The following is a 17,975-nucleotide window of genomic DNA, read 5'->3' as shown; positions in this document are numbered from 1 at the left end:
TTCATAAACATTTCCATATGAGGAATGGTATATGAGTGGTGAAATGGGGTAAACTTCTAGGAGTCATTTATTGTAGTTTCATTAGTCAGGATTGACTTTATATAATGTAAATTGGTAACTGAATATAACGAATCACAGCGTTTAGGTATTTAATCACAGCGTTTAGCGTTTAGGTATGGCCACAACATGGCAGAAAATCCAACTGTTCTACCAATGAGTGCTAGAGAATGGAGGTAACTAAGTCTTCTGTGCTTCTAAAACCAGACACAGTGCTCACTGAAGTTCTCAGTACAATACCAATTTCTTAAACTATAGTAATGCTGTCTCTATGTCCTTCACCTGTGCCAATCACCTGCATCCTCATGTGCTACCTGCTCCTCATAAGGGTGGGCCCCAAGCTGATGGCTCAGACAGCCAGTCAACCTCAGCCTGTGCTCATCGTTTACAATTTTGCCATGGTCTGCATGTCTGCCTGCATGTTCTATGAGGTATGGAAACAGGGGAACGCATGGACAACTTGTAGCTATTTTACCCATCTTGAATGCTTTAGATCTGTTGTACACAGTACCTATCTATATCCTTGTTATATACTCTATGTGCAAATATGTGATGATGATTATCCATTTCTCTACCTGTAAACGTATAGTATTTTAACATGTTTTTCTTCCTTTTTTTATTTTATAATTGGATTGTTTATTTATTCACAGATTCACAAATAATATTATAAATCAAATCTCATTTTAATGGTCACATACACATGGTTAGCAGATGTTTTTGCGAGTGTAGCGAAATGCTTGGGCTTTTAGTTCCGACAGTGCAGTAATATCTAACAAGTAATCTAACAATTTCACAACAACTACCTAATACACACAAATCTAAAGGGATGGAATAAGAATATATACATATGTGGATGAGCGATGATCGAGCGGCATAGGCAAGATGCAATAGATGGTATAAAATACAGTATATACATATGAGATGAGTAATGCAAGATATGTAAACATTATTAAAGTGACTAGTGATCCATTTATTAAAGTGGCCAATGATTTCAAGTCTATGTAGGCAGCAGTCTCTCTGTGTTAGTGATGGCTGTTTAACAGTCATATTATAGCTTCTTGTTCAACAGTTGCAACAAGGTTACTTAATATTGCTGCCTACAGCATGGTGTTTCAAGATTTTGGCAATGTTTTCCACGGAAACTGCTCAGAAAAGTAGCCTATAATTAGATTTGTACTGTGCCCTTCGCCAATGAATCACGTAATTGAAATCATAACTGTGCTATGGATTGTACATTTCTCACCCTCTTCACAGGGAACAGTCTTATCTGGATGCTCAGGACATAAAAGTCTTCTTTATTTTTGTTGTTGTTGAGCAAATATGTATTTGTTCAGTAATTCTTTGGGTTGGGGGGGGGTTACAGGTACATTATCCAATTAAAATTATACGTTTATAAAACATGTACACATAGGCTTTAACTCAAAAGATAAACATATTTTCATTCTTCCTCAGTTCACAGCGTCATCCTGGTTGGCAAACTATAGTTTATTATGTCAGCCTGTGGACTACAGCACTACAGCACTGGCAATGCCAGTGAGCTGGTTCTCCACTAGCCTACCTGGTTAAATAAAGATGAAATACATTTTTTTTTAAATGCGGGTAACAAAGTTTCTCTCATATCATCCACTGCAGTGCATTGCAATTGCCTTGATATACAGATCTAAATGATTTCTAACCTAAACCTACTGCTGAAATGTCTCCTCTCTGTGTTCTGAACAGATGGCCAAGGTCTGCTGGTGGTTTTACTCCTCAAGTCATCGAGCTCAGTGATATTGTAAGTACACGTTGGCGATTCTACTATCCCAGGTTGAAGCAAAAACGGTGTAAGCCGCACCACTTGGACTATATTTACATCTCTTCTTTTAATACATTTTATGTGCTGTCTATGTGACTAATGTCTGTAAATCTATCTAACTCCTGAGGATTTGTTTTCGGTATTTCTTGTCATATTCTTGTATAACGGTCATGTTAATTACACAAATATGACATGTCTCTTCCTGGTGTTCTTCATCCTGAGGAAGAACAGTCACTTGACCTTCCTACATGTCTACCGCCACGGCACCATGATCTTCAACTGGTGGGCTAGGGTCAAGTACATGGCAGGAGTACGTCCCATTCACATCACTACAGCAGGGCCAGTGTTTAATTTACCCGGTATTAGACACAGACAATAGTCTCCTGTCTGTAACAGTATGACACTGCACAATCTATTTCTTGTATCTGCTTCCTGCTCGGTCTTGGTTGAAAGAATGATTATGCTTTTCATACTTGTTCTTCTGGAGATATACAGTGCACACACCCACGCACTGAAATGCACCTGACATTTCAATGAGTCTGGAACACATGCAACGATACCCACAGTGTCCTTGGAACTGTTTCATACCCCTGCTATTTGAAAAATACATTTGCCACGGTGAAAGCAGCGGTGATCAAACTAGACTAGCAAGGATTGGAACAGAATGGCAAAGATTAAGACAAGCTTTTGGCACTGAGATGCTCTATAATTTGTTTAAAATGGCAGTGAGTTTGCAGAAAACAGCTGGCGGTGCATCTTAGTGCAGCATTTGCCCTCCTTTTGGTTTAAAGATAGTAAACACAGCCTGGCTATTTTATTTCACATCGCATGTCCTAAGACAGACAGATGTGCGGTTAGTCACACTTTGAGATTAAATCAAGATGTTGCTATTCAATTAAAGAACCCAGCTTTAGAAACAAGTTAAACACAACTGACCTTGTATTAAAACAGTGAATAACTATAAACATACCACGGAAGGAATAGCAAATTCTCTGGGTATTTTGTGTCTTCCTCCCTCCAGGCTTCCTTATAGGCCTTATCAACTCATTGGTGCATGTGGTGATATAGACTACATGGCCAAAAGTATGTGGACACATGCTCATGGGCATTAATATGGAGTTGGTCTGCCATTTGCTGCTATAACAGCCTCCACTCTTCTGGGAAGGCTGCTGCAGGGACTTGCTTCCATTCAGCCACAAGAGCATTAGTGAGATTGGGCACTGATGTTGGGCCTGGCTCACAGTCGCCGTTCCAATTCATCCCAAAGGGGTTCGATTGGGTTGAGGTCAGGCTCTATTCAGGCCAGTCAGGTTCTTCCACACCGATCTCGACAAACCATTTCTGTATGGATCTGACTTTGTCATGCTGTTTAGGGAAAGGCCCTTACCCAAACTGTTGCCACAAAGTTGAAAGCACAGAATCGTCTAGAATGTCATTGTATGCTATAGCGTTAAGATTTCCCTTCACTGGAACTAAGGGGCCTCACCCAAACCATGAAAATCAGCCCCAGACCATTATTCCTCCTCCACCAAACTTTACTGTTGGCAGGTAGAGTTCTCCTGGAATCCGCCAAACCCAGATTTGTCTGTCGGACTGCCAGATAGTGAAGCATGATTCATCACTCCAGAACGCGTATCCACTGCTCAAGAGTCCAATGACAGTGAGCTTTACACCACTCCAGCCAACGTTTGGCATTGCGCATGGTGATCTTAGGCTTGTGTGCGGCTGCATCGGCCATCAAAACCCATTTCATGAAGCTCCAGACGAACAGTTCTTGTGCTGACGTTGCTTCCAGAGGCAGTTTGCAACTCGGTAGTGAGTGTTGCAACCGAGGACAGGCGATTTTTACTCGCTACGCGCTTCAGCACTCGGCGGTCCTGTTTTGTGAGCTTGTGTGGCCTACCACTTCGCAGCTGAGCCGTTGTTGCTCGTAGACGTTTCCACTTCACAATAACAGCATTTACAGTTTCCGCGGCAGCACTAGCAGGGAAGAAATTTGACGAACTGACTTGTTGGAAAGGTGGCATCCTATGAAGGTGCCACATTAAAAGTCACTGAGCTCTTCAGTACATGCCATTCTACTGCCAATGTTTGTCTATGGAGATTGCATGGCTGTATGCTCAATTTTATACACCTGTTAGCAACGGGTGTGGCTGAAATAGCCAAATCCACTAATTTGAAGGGGTGTCCACATACACTACATGGCCAAAAGTATCTGTACTACGGGCTAGCAGCTCTAGGGCCTCACATGCAGAGATATCTGTGGTGGTAGCGCTACCTCACCTTCCTGCAGCTGGTGAGTAGAGTGGCCTTGATGCAGAGCCTCTGCTACAGTATGTCTACATCCCAAATGGCACCCTGTAACCTATTTTAGAGCACAAATTTTGCCCTACTAATTTACATTTATTGTATATCATGTAAAAGCAGGGTTTTCCAACCCTCTCCTCGCGCCTTAAAGTGCATTAACCTTCAGTGTTGTCAGGATGCTGGGCTAATTAGCCTGTGGATGATCTGGTCATTGGAAGAAGCCTTGTTAAAGGTCCAATGCAGCCATTTTTATCGCAATATCAAATCATTTCTGGGCAACAATTAAGTACGCCTTCTTAGCAAAGAGCTATTTCTCAAGCAAGAGTTTTGCTACGACTGTCAGTGGTTTGAGTTGGGTGGGGAACACTGAACATGAGGATTTGAACTCTTTCTTATTGGTCTATTAACTAATTTTACAGCATGTTGATGTCACCATGCAAGGCCACAACTCCCTCCCACCAAAACAGGCTGAAATCTAGTGGCCAGTGTATTATTGGTGTACCAAGACAATACGATAATATTTATTGAGCATTAGTGCCAACTCATTCTTTGCTTGTTAGTTTCCTCATTTGGTCCTGATGTGGTTTATTGTACTCTTTCTATGGGCTCTACAACTGTATAGTTTCAATGTAGTCACACTAGAAGTTCCACAACTAAGATTTCTTCTTATTGACACTGGTTATGTTGACCCTCTATGACCCCAGCTCCACTTCCTCATAGTGACCATCTACACCAGCACCAACCTGTTCACTGACTGCAAAACCTCTACCAGAGCTAGCTCACCAAGAACAGCAAACAGACTTGAAAGGAATGCAGAGGCAAATGTTACACATTTTATGTAATTAATACTGTATTTTGTAAAAAATATTGATCTATTTATTGACCAATCATGTTCAAGTAAAGCAGGTCTCTATCTGCTGGCCTATGTTTCTGTTCCAACCTTCCCTCCCAGCTGTGGGATAACAAACACACAGACACCCAGAGCAAGCCCTCTCCTTTTCCCTCCCAGCTGTGGGATAACAAACACACACAGACACCCAGAGCAAGCCCTCTCCCGTTCCCTCCCAGCTGTGGGATAACAAACACACACAGACACCCAGAGCAAGCCCTCTCCCGTTCCCTCCCAGCTGTGGGATAACAAACACACACAGACACCCAGAGCAAGCCCTCTCCCGTTCCCTCCCAGCTGTGGGATAACAAACACACACAGACACCCAGAGCAAGCCCTCTCCCGTTCCCTCCCAGCTGTGGGATAACAAACACACACAGACACCCAGAGCAAGCCCTCTCCCGTTCCCTCCCAGCTGTGGGATAACAAACACACACAGACACCCAGAGCAAGCCCTCTCCCGTTCCCTCCCAGCTGTGGGATAACAAACACACACAGACACCCAGAGCAAGCCCTCTCCCGTTCCCTCCCAGCTGTGGGATAACAAACACACACAGACACCCAGAGCAAGCCCTCTCCCGTTCCCTCCCAGCTGTGGGATAACAAACAAACACAGACACCCAGAGCAAGCCCTCTCCCGTTCCCTCCCAGCTGTGGGATAACAAACACAGACAGACACCCAGAGCAAGCCCTCTCCCGTTCCCTCCCAGCTGTGGGATAACAAACACAGACAGACACCCAGAGCAAGCCCTCTCCCGTTCCCTCCCAGCTGTGGGATAACAAACACACACAGACACCCAGATCAAGCCCTCTCCTTTTCCCTCCCAGCTGTGGGATAACAAACACACACAGACACCCAGAGCAAGCCCTCTCCCATTCCCTCCCAGCTGTGGGATAACAAACACACAGACACCCAGAGCAAGCCCTCTCCCGTTCCCTCCCAGCTGTGGGATAACAAACACACAGACACCCAGAGCAAGCCCTCTCCCATTCCCTCCCAGCTGTGGGATAACAAACACACACAGACACCCAGATCAAGCCCTCTCCCGTTCCCTCCCAGCTGTGGGATAACAAACACACACAGACACCCAGAGCAAGCCCTCTCCCATTCCCTCCCAGACCCCTTTTGGTCATTAGGAATGAAATCTCACTGGTGACTCTGCCAAATTGAAATAAACCCGAGCAGGCCTCCTGTGGCACTTAATTTGTTTTAGGAGTCATTGGCTGGGAGGTTAGCCAATCGCCAGTCAGCAGGCAGCCTGCAACTGCCACCCTGAGCCACTCCCTCCCGGTCTCTGTTCTGTTAGGATTCCCAGTAACCCCCCTTCCTCACCCATCACCCCCTGTCCCATCCGCCCTCCCGTTCCCCCAACATTCACGACAGTACACCAGGGACCCAATATTAGATGCTCTATCATGACACAAGGCGAGACCCAGATGCAGACACAAGAGGCAGATAGTTGGGAGTCTTACAATATTTAATAATCCAATAGGATAAGGCAAGAGAATGGTCTTGGACAGGCAAAAGGGTCAAAAACAGTTCAGTCCAAAAGGTACCTAAGGGCAAGCAGAATCAAGGTCAGGGCAGGCAGGATGATCAGGCAGGCAGGAAAGTAGTCCATAGTCAGGAAGGGGTCAAAACCGGGAAGACTATCAAAAAGAGAATAGCAAAGGAGAATGAGAATAACACGCTGGTTGACTTGACAAACATACAAGACGAACTGGCACAGAGAGACAGGAAACACAGGGATAAATACACTGGGGGAAATAAGCGACACTTGGAGGGGGCGGAGACAATCACAAGGACAGGTGAAACAGATCAGGGCGTGACATGCTCATCAATTGGCTTCACCGCCTTGTTGTCTTAGTTCTCTCTTTATGTAGTGTTGTGGTGTCTCTCTTGTCGTGATGTGTGTTTTGTCCTATATGTTTAATCCCATCCCCCGTCCCCGCAGGTGGCCTTTTGCCTTTTGTTAGAATTTGTTCTTAACTGACTTGCCTAGTTAAATAAATAAAAAATATATTATTAAAATCAAGCCCTAGACAAGTCAAATCAGGTGTTTTTGTCCAGGGCTACAACAAAAATGAGTGCTGTTGGGAAACACTAGACTATAATCTAAAAAATGTTAGCTGAAATTGGATAATTGACTGTCAGTGACTGACACAACAGGAGGAAAACTGCTAATGCACAACCACATATCGAAACTGCACCTTGTGTTCTACTATTCTAACTCTCAACAGTAAGCTGAGACCCTGACTGAACCCCCACCCACTAAAAAACTCCCGGGCCGTCCCTGAACCTGGGTGTGTAACTCTCATTCTATCACCATTCATGGATGCTGGAAAACGACGTAGCTCAGTGCTCAGTCTGTTGTTTTGAATTGCATGCCAGATGTCTTAAAAAGCAGCTCAACAGCATTCACTGCGAGGACAATCGCACAGGCACTGTGATGTCTTTGTGACACGTGTCACGACCAAGGACAGAGGGGCTTAGTGGCCCCATGTAAAGTAGCCAGTTGTAAATGTCTCTCATAGATACAGCTGTGTAGATTTACAGACCATATGCTGCTGGTGAGATGACCGTTGTTTTCCCCGCAAGTATGAGTGTCACATCTCATACCCCACAGCTGATTGCCAGAAGCACATTTGGACATGTTTTGTCACTGGAATCAGCTCTGTAGTATTGCTCTGGGGGCATGTGTCCTCTCCCAGAGATATTTGAGAGGAGCAATATATTGCTGTCGGTCTTCAATCCCAGCCATCCAACACCACATGCCCATGGCTGTGCTGGTGCCACTGAGTTTACAGTCTGAAAACAAACCCTTGAGTCTCCTTACAACACATTGTCTGTCTGTGCATTGTGTTGACGCAAATGGTAGATACATGATAGCTAGTACTTTCCACCACTCTCATTTTAATCAGTTTGACACAGCCGACACTCCTCCTTGGCTCCCTAAGCCTGTTACATATTATCTGACAAGATGTCCTCTTGGAACTTGTCTTTTAATGTGACTCGTCTGGGAGAATGCAGTGGTCTACAGCCGCAGTGATTTACAGCAGAGGCCACCCCTCCTTAACGTTCATCCACTGACTGTCTTGTGCAATAAACAAGTGACAGGTTCCTGGGTGTGCAGTTAAATGTCACTTTCCCCGTGAGACGGGAGATGAAGGCCATCCTTTAATGCCACTGTCACTTTAAGTATTGACGGCTTCCTCTCCTGCTGCCGATTGATAAGGGGAATTGAAAGCGGATGAAAGCACATTACTTTGTGATGGAGAGAGGTTGGACGGAATGAGAATTTCTCCCCTAAGTCCCTCCTCTGTTTCTCCCTCTCTTTGTTTGGCCATTTCTTTAGTTTAGCATGTGACGGTTGTGACATATTAAGGGAGACATCTTACCTTCAGTGGCTGGTGCCAAATGATTTGTGATTGAGAAGGGGGTCATTTGAAAAATGTGTGTGCTGTCCTCAGCTACTCTATGCTGGTCTACATGTACAGTGCCTTCGGAAAGTATTCATACCCCTTGACATATTCCTCATTTTGTTGTGTTACAGTCTGAGTTCAAAATGCATTAAATAAAATTTTAGAAATGTCTCATCCATCGTCACACAATACCCCATAATGACAAAGTGAACACGTTTCTAGAAGTTTTTTTTGCATATTTATTGAAAATGAAATGAAATACAGAAATATCTCATTTATTCACACCCCTTTGCTATGGCACTCCAAAATATTGATTTAATACATTTTGAATTCAGACTGTAACACAATGAAATGTGAAATAAGTCAAGGGGTTTGAATACTTTCTGAAGGCACTGTAGGTATACTGTAAAACAAACATAACTACGCTTCACATTTCAAAAACAACATTCATTATATTTGCTCAAATATGTTTGTCTACTAAAAATGCATTCCACTATGCACCGAAAAAGTCGTATTTGTTGCACAAGCTAAAAGCCTAAATCTCAAACAAGATAAGAACTCATATTCACAAGTCTCTCTCGCATCTAGACATGGCGACATTATCTTTTGAATAAAATTACTCACAGATCAACAAACGTACACCACTTACGACGATGAGAGGGGAAAAACAACCACTGACAGCAAGGAAAAGTGATGATGTAGAGGCACTTGTAAGTTAGTTTGGTAGTCTCCCCAGTAACACCAAGTAGCATCTTGTCTGTACACTGTAATTAGTAATCACTTAAAGTGGGGGTGAGCCCTCCTTAGCCGGGCCAGCCAGTAATCATAAAGTCAGTGAGAGGGGCTGGAGAACGAGCAGCTGATGATGGTGCTTGAGGTGAGCGACTGGTTTCAGACAAAGAGGGTTAACAAGAGGGTGAGAAATCTTAGCTAGTGCATTCATTTCAGCTTCTTGTTTCAGCCAGCCAACCAGCTAGCACTCGTAAAAGGGGTCAGTACAGGGCATAAGGTATGTATGAGCGTGCTGAAGAGATCCATATAGACATGGAAGGAAAGGATGGAAATTGTTTTGTTGAAACAAGACTTTTTGGTTCCTACTGGAAGTGGATTAAGATGGATATCCCTACACACACAAATACGCGCGCGCACACACGCGGATGAGTCAGTCTCTCTGTATGTGAAAGCTGAAAGGCACACACTGGGGATGCTGCAGTCATCGTTTAAGGCATGTTTCATGTGTCTGGGAGAGGAGAGCACCAGTCTGAATACAACATCCCACACACACAGACAGACTTGGCAGACCTGAGAGGCATATTCGCTCCATCTTAACTCTTTCCTGTTTGTAATCACAACACTGAATTTAAAACAGGTGTGGATCATTCTCACTACTCTGGCTTGGGTCGATGTGACTGTGATAGAACATTTTACTCACAAACTTTCCCCCTGCTATTAAAGGGTTGGCAATTGAATGTTCTGATAAGTCATGCTCAAGCTGATGTGGTGTGACATTTGGAAGCTTATCACTCATTCATTGCTTGCATTATATCTCACTGGACATGCACTTGAATTGTGTTTGGGGTTGACCCTTTGTTTGTAAAAAGAGAAGCATCATCTGTTTCAAGCACCCCCCGCCCACCCCACCCCATTATAAACCTAGGAAGTACCAACAAGCTTCATTTATGGGTTTTGTTTTTTCCTTATCAACATTTGTGTTAATACACTATGTAGGTGTCAGGTTGTACCTTTTATGGGGGGGTCTGATGGACAATTAGAGATGAGTTGACCTTTATCAGTTGTGCTCTAATGCTGTCCACAGCCTGGCATCCCTCTGTGTTCAAATTTTCATCAGCAGCTGTGCTGTCAGGTTCAATTCCAATGTGCAGACAGCTTGCCTGCCACATACACTCCCCCAAACACACACACTCACATACACACCCACACACAAACAGGAACACACATACACAGGCGCACATAACACACGCCACATACATACACACACACGCGTAGTTCTTAAAGTGGTCCTTTATGTACCCTGTAGCCTTACCAAATCACCATCAAACAGACACAGCTCCTTCGTGGTGTTATTGTCACACCCACCGTGATGCAGAGCCTCACGCCACAGACACAGTGGGCCTTATTTGATATAAACACTTTACGGGGTTCAGATATGTTCGTCAAATGCATCTCGTCACTGCCCTCTAGTGAGATCAGCCCATACCAAGCTCATTTGAATGGCACTAGTGGTCTATACCTGCCTATAAACTAGTCCTATAAACTCAACCATAACATTGTGATTGTACATCAAATCATTATTTTACAACATACTCTGAGGGGAATACTATCTCTGTGTCCTTCATCACAAGGTAATTCTAAGGTCAGTCTGAAGGCTTGATAGCCTAACATGACATATCCAGAGGACTAAGTTCTGTGCCTGGTCCCTGTGACCTTCATTTTCAGTGGGATCACACAGTCAGTTAGTGGAGGTCCCTGACCCTCTTATGTGTGATAGATCTGAGAAGGCTTAACTGACACTGACCACATGACATTAGTTGTGATTGGACGTCTGAAATAGGCACTTATATTTCCACTATCCAGTAACCATTTAACCATCAAATGATCTGTTGATTACCTGCTAGTATGTTTGAAGTGATACTAAGAATAGATATAAGGATTTCATTCATGGACAGAGAAACGGGCTGTAACTTACTATTTGTACTTACACATGAACATAGCCTACTTTGCTTTTGCAGATTCACCCTTTGATGTATTCACGTCAATCCATGCCAAAGGTTATTGCATATTTCATCATACATAAACAGTGAGTGTTCAGTTGGCCTCTGTGGTTGTAGGGCAGATTGTTAAACTGGCCCTCTTTGTCTACCTCCTCACTCCACCGCCCAGCTTCGGCTGGCCTTCTCTCTGCATTATTCAGAGACACAACACCAAGGTGCAGCTCATTTCCCATGTCTTCCATTTCAAATGATTTTCGGCCTGCATCCAAGCACATTTCATTGACACAAAGACAAAGGATCTGGCACGTGTTTCTCCCCAGCCCCTCGTAATATTAAATATTAATGCCAGCATAATTTCGCAGGCTCTCGAGTCCCAAGGAGCACGAGAGTACAACCGTGTAGTCATCAGTGACTTCAGTATTTTTCCCAAAGGCAAGGAGATTGTCAAAATCAATTCTGAGACGCCCCAGAAACAGCAGAATTTTTTGAATTACATTTCACAAATGCACTTTTGCTCATATGTGGGGGATTATTAAAATATGATGCTACAGTCTGTTGTGTTTTTGTTGAAGTTTGTCTTGGTTTACGTGTGTGTTTCTGTTGTATTACCAGTTCCATCCCCAGGCCAAAACAGAACAGAAAGATGGCAGCAGAGTCTGGTGCGTGAGTGCAGTCAGAGTGTACTGCAGTGGCAACATTTATACAAACCATTATTCATGCGTTGTGGAGACCCCACTCCCCGCAACACGGCAAGACACTTTATCATCAAAGCCAGCACACATGGTCGCCTGGCTCCCGTAGGAGCGCGTTCTTTTGATTCTCTTCCCCCCTCTCCCTCTACTCTCTGCTGAGTGGTTCTCCCCCAGCCCCCTGCTTGCTCTAGCCCCCTGTTCCACTGCTCCCTGGGTCACCTAGCACTTAAAATAACTCCGCCAAGGACCCGTTATGCGCAATGTGTTCTCCTCAGCCCGCTCCTCAGCCTGCCATGCCAGTGAATTACACAGCCGTTCCACGTTATTAAACATGACACTCAACCAAGATAATGAGCCTTTTTTCATCTCAATTTGGAATCCTAATCTCGTTTCTTTGATTAATGGGTGCTGATCTGCATATCAAGGGCTCTTTTTAATTTCTCCAGCAAATCCTTTTTTATGATTCGCTCGCAAGAAAATAAAATCTGTCTTGAGAATCTTTCTTCCATCTCCAGCTACTTTTTTACAAGAAAACATTCTTCTTAGGACAGGGAGCGGCTTAAGGGGGAAGGGGAAGCGGGCCGGGTAGCAGGCTGATTGGATGAAGGCTCCAACCTCCATCCCCTCCACCTACTCAAGACAAGACAGGAGAAGAAAGACAGAACCTGCTGTGTGTTTTGGTCAACCAAGACCAGTCTCCTCATTTGTCCTCACATACACTGTGGGGTATGTACTGCTCTGCTGCATGACCATCACAGACACACTATCAGCTGACCATTACTGTCTACTTCCCAAATGGCTCCCTATTCCCTATATAGTGCACTACTTTTGACCGTAGCCCTATGGGCATTGGTCAACAGCAGTGCACTATATAGGGAATAAGGTGCCATTTGGGACGTAAATACTGCATCACAGCCTGACCTTTCCCCACTAGACACCAGCAGAGAGATGCAGGATACAGGAAGCACAGGGTTTCTTCATGGGGAGGAGGAGCGATGGAAAACGATCTGGCCTGAGCCATTAATAACAGTCTCCAGTCAGAGGAAAAAGACTGTAATGCATTGCCGCAGCACAAGCCTCCCTCTGTGTCTCATTGCTGCCCATACAACCATGTCTATGTCCCAAATGGCACCCTGTTCCCTATGTGTACTACTTTTGACCACGGTCCATACAGTACCAGTTAAAAGTTTGGACACACCTACTACTTTTTTACTATTTTCTACATTGTAGAATAATAGTGAATACATCAAAACTATGAAATAACACATATGGAATCATGTAGTAATCAAAAAAGTGTTTGAACAAATCAAAATAGATTTTAGATTATTCAAAATAGCCTCCCTTTGCCCTGATGGACAGCTTGGCACACTCTTGGCATTCTCTCAACCAGCTTCACCTGGAATGCTTTTCCAACAGCCTTGAAGGAGTTCCCACATATGCTGAGCACTTGTTGGCTGCTTTTCCTTCACTCTGCGATCAAACTCATCCCAAACCATCTCAATTGGGTTGAGGTTGGGTGATTGTGGAGGCCAGGTCATCTGATGCAGCACTCCATTCCTCTCCTTCTTGGTCAAATGGCCCTTACACAGCCTGGAGGTGTGTTGGGTCATTGTCCTGTTGAAAAACAAATGATAGTCCCACTAAGTGCAAACCAGATGGGATGTCATATCGCTGCTGAATGCTGTGGTACCCATGCTGCTTAAGTGTGCCATGAATTCTAAATAAATCAGAGACCGTGTCACCAGCAAAGCACCACACCTCCTCTCCCATGCTTCATGGTGGATACCACACATGCGGAGATCATCCATTCACCTACTCTGCGTCTCACAAAGACACAGTGGTTTGAACCAAAATGTGGACTCATCAGACCAATGGACAAATTTCCACTGGTCTAATGTCCATTGCTCGTGTTTCTCGGCCCAAGCGAGTCCCTTCTTATTATTGGTGTCCTTTAGTAGTGGTTTCTTTGCAGCAATTCGACCCTGAAGGCCTGATTCACACAGTCTCCTTTGAACATTTGATGTTGAGATGTGTCTTTTACTTGAACTCTGTTAAGTGTTTATTTGGGCTGCATTTTCTAAGGCTTGGTCTTTTACCAAATAGGGCTATCTTCTGTATACCACCCCTACCTTGTCACAACATAACTATTGTCTCAAACGCATTAAGAAGGAAATAAATTCCACAAATTAACTTTTATCAAAACACACCTGTTAATTGAAATGCATTCCAGGTGACTACCTCATGAAGCTGGTTGAGAGAATGCCAAGCTGTCATCAAGGCAAAGGGTGGCTACTTTGAAGAATCTCAAATACTACATGATTCCATATGTGTTATTTCATAGTTTTGATATTCTACAATGTAGAAAATAGTAAAAAAAATAAAGAAAAACTCTATAATGAGTAGGTGTGTCCAACCTTTTGACTGGAACTGTATGTGGTGTCATTTAGGACGCACTCCATGCTTCTCAAATTGCTGTTTTTCTCCAAGCTACCTATACACGTCTGTCTCTGTGTCATGCATTACTGTGGGCTTGGAAGAAATGTCAGGAATGGTTTCGGGAACGGCACAGTGATGTTATCATGTTGCTACAGTGTCACAACTTCTACATGGTGCAATATCAATGCTGGGAGCTCTGGAGGCCTCTGAAGAATGTAGCCTCGGAGAGAGGGGGAGACTCAAACATTTCAGAGATTTCCAAGCATGCAGAATGGGGGTAGGATGGGGGTGCCGGTTCCCCCTCAGGGTGAGCTGAACTCTGGGAAGGAAGGCGAACACAGGAGCTAGTCAGTGTGACCATACCAACCCTCTGTTGGGCTGTAATTATCATCATATTCTGCAGCTCTGCTCAATGAATCATGGTCATTCTGTCGGCCATGCACCCCTCGAGGAATACTCCATTAAAACCTTTTGAATTTGTTATACTGTTGGCCAACAAAGAGAAAGAGAGAGTATTTATGCAGTATTTAATTGTCTCACCTTCCCTGCCTTGCCACTCTCTCTTTCTCTGCCTTTCCATCACATTTATGTCTACCCAGCCCTATGGTCCTCCCACTGCATCATAACCTTCCAAGAATCTCCGTGAATCACTGGCTCACCAATACCCTGGGTGATCAGAAATCAATCCCTCTCATCGCTGTGGGAATAAATACCTGAGAGACCACTGGAGATGTCACCAGGGGCTCCCTACAAATCAGACAGACCAGTTGTTTGTCTTCTCTCAGCCTCCGCAGCAATATTTTCCTAATCCATGGCTCCTAGCCAAAGGCACAATAAGTTAATTAACCAGCTAATTTCCACAGCACCTCAGAGGAACTTAAAAGCAAGCAATCCCTAATGTATGGGTTAATTAATAAGATGGGGAAAGGTAAACATTGTAAAAATCAATTTGCCAGACTAAAGCTGCATTGGGGAGGCCTTGAAAAAAGCTCTTACGACTGATCAAAATGCTCCAGGAGACTGATGGCTGCAGTCAAATCCAGGTTGGCTTTGACTGTAGCCCTCTCCAAGGTAGATATTGTTCTGAAGTTAATGGGAAGATTCACTTGCCAAAAGTTACATCAACGCAATCAAATACTTGTATGCTTGGGAAATTAGACTGAAATATCAAGCAGCGGTGCCATTTGGGCAGGCAGACTAGCTGTACAGTGAGCGCTGCAATATGCCTGCAATCTCCCATTGTCTTTGCAGACAAGCAAACCTGATTGACTGCTTCATTATGCTGTCATGATTGGTTCTCTGCTCCTCCATCTTGCCAGCTTGATATTAGTAGAGGAAGATTGACATCCAAATAGCCTACACCCACTTTTGTCTGTCCTAAATGGGGTTCCATGTCTGCCCTGTATCCTCTGCCTCAGCCAGTACAGATCCACTGGTGACGGACAGACAGATAATTTTGCTATAGGCTCACATAAGGCTAGATGTCCATGATGACAATGTCAGACAGACAGAGGCTGTTGTGCCCCAGTCTCTCTCTCTGATAAGCCAGTGTTTCTATCTACCCTCCCAAAAGAGACAGTTCCATGTTACCATGAACTGCAGGCTCTAAATTGTGATTACAGTCATGCAAGGCTAAATCACTCTGCTGTTGGAGAAAATAACCTGGCTAAGATAATGAACGGGTGAAGCTTCGATGTGATTGGCACTTTGAGCATAAATAACCTGGAATTATCTGTAATAACCATGGTAACCGAGTGGTAATTGCCAGAAAGTTCTCTTTTCGCAGAAATAGCGTTTGGGGGGGGTGAGGAGACAGAAATTAGTCCTTGCTCAGTTTAACTTACATTAATTGTATGTATTGTGGCCATTTATTTGTGTCACAAAGGACTGCAGTGGTGCTGTCTCTACAGGCTCCTTCTCCTGGCCATAAAGAAGGCAATTAGTATTGACGATTATGAAATGTTTTTGCCTTTTTAAAAGGGATCAGATCCCAACTTAATCCACAGATAAGACTTGAATAGGCTATGGAAATCATGCATAGTACTAGCATTCATTCAATCTGCCTACATGAAAGGCTTTCTCCCACAAGGCAGAACACTTCATTTTCCAAAATGGCTTCCCTAAAAACATACATGTTAATGCCACGCTGGGAGTGTTTTAATCTCTTAGTTTCATCTGGGATATTTTGTACTATTTCAAGAAGAAGTAGCAGAGGTGGTAGTGCTACTACTACAACAACTACTACTACTACTAGTACTAGTAGTAGTAATAATAGTAGTGGTAGGCCTAGAAAAAGGTATTCTTGCAACCTAGCTATCTGTGTGATTGACTGGTATACTGGCAGTTGTAAGGATTATGAGGTAGTTCAATTTAAGTACTATTACTCATCCAGCTAATATAGCTTTTCTCTTTCTTTGAAACTGCCGGCCATACCAGTTTCCTCTGCCTCTTACATTTGCCAGGTTGAGTGACACAGTTGTGCCATGAGATGTCATATCGATCGGGTCTGAGCACTCATCTCCCAGGCATGTTCCTTCCCCCTGCTCCGTCTCAGTGCCACAACATTTAATGCGGGGAGGCAGGAGGAATTTTCTGATTAATAAAGATATTATGCAAATGCACATTCCCTGCCTGCCTTGCAGCCCTGAGATGAGGGGGAACGCGAAGCATGCTGTTCGGATTGGGAGCCACAGGAATGACAGTAGCTGGAGGTAGATGGTGAAATGACTAGTCAGCAAGGTGCCATACATTTTAGAAATGTTTTCTTGGAACCAACATATGTCAGGTATTATAAACTGCTGTGTGTTCGGGTTCGAGCCCTGAATGCTGATTAGCTGAAAGACGTTGTATATTAGACCGTATACCATGGGTATGACAAAACATAGATTTTTACTGCTCTAATTACATTGGTAACCAGTTTATAATAGTAATAAGGCACGTTGGGTGTTTGTGATATATGGCCAATATACCACGACTAAGGGCTGTGTCCTAGCACTCCGTCTTGCGTCGTGCTTAAGAACAGCCCTTAGCCGTGGTATATTGGCCATATACCACACTCCCTCTGGCCTTATTGCTTAATTGGCCACAGGCTGCTGCAGGAAGGGTCATGTTCACTTCTATCTCTTTCTTACTGTACTATTCTCTTTCCACCTCAACCAGACAACAATTACCACCACACTTTCTTCTCGCCCTACTGCTGTGCACAGTGGTCTCATTCTGTCTGTGCTCCCTGTCTCTTCAAGGCTAGACTGGCGGTGCCACTGAGTCGGTCCTGGCTGGACTTTCCCCCCAGAAAAGAGAAGAGAGAGCATTCTTGTCTCTAGCATGATCCCGTTCATTTTTGTCGTCTTACAATGTTCATATTTTTCATCATTAGATCCCCTCCCATGGCCATCCCACCACAGCACGCCAAGCTTCGTCAGTACGACCAGGCCCAGGCTCTCCCCATTATTATCAAGCTGACGTCTTGCCTGGAGTCCTTTGACTCCTCCTTCTCCTCTGACAGCCGGGCATTTCCCATCCACGGCAATGGGCCATGCACTCTCTCCTTCACAGCTCCCCACTCCTAGTAGCATAGCTCTCTTGTTGTAGTCCTCTCTCATAAGTATGCCCAGCGGGACTGTTGTCTAGGGCCAGGGGCTGGC

At 44.3% G+C, this 17,975-nt stretch overlaps 1 pseudogene; it reads left to right on the top strand.

The window, feature by feature from the left end:
- The first annotated feature begins 282 nt into the window (after positions 1 to 282).
- On the top strand, positions 283 to 17,900 carry LOC120019842 (annotated as a pseudogene).
- Positions 17,901 to 17,975: the final 75 nt, after the last annotated feature.

This window comes from Salvelinus namaycush, chromosome 25 (assembly GCF_016432855.1).
Source record: "Salvelinus namaycush isolate Seneca chromosome 25, SaNama_1.0, whole genome shotgun sequence".
Taxonomy (NCBI): Eukaryota; Metazoa; Chordata; class Actinopteri; order Salmoniformes; family Salmonidae; genus Salvelinus; species Salvelinus namaycush.
Note: the sequence above shows the minus strand (reverse complement) of the source record. Positions and strands in the feature narration are given on the sequence as shown.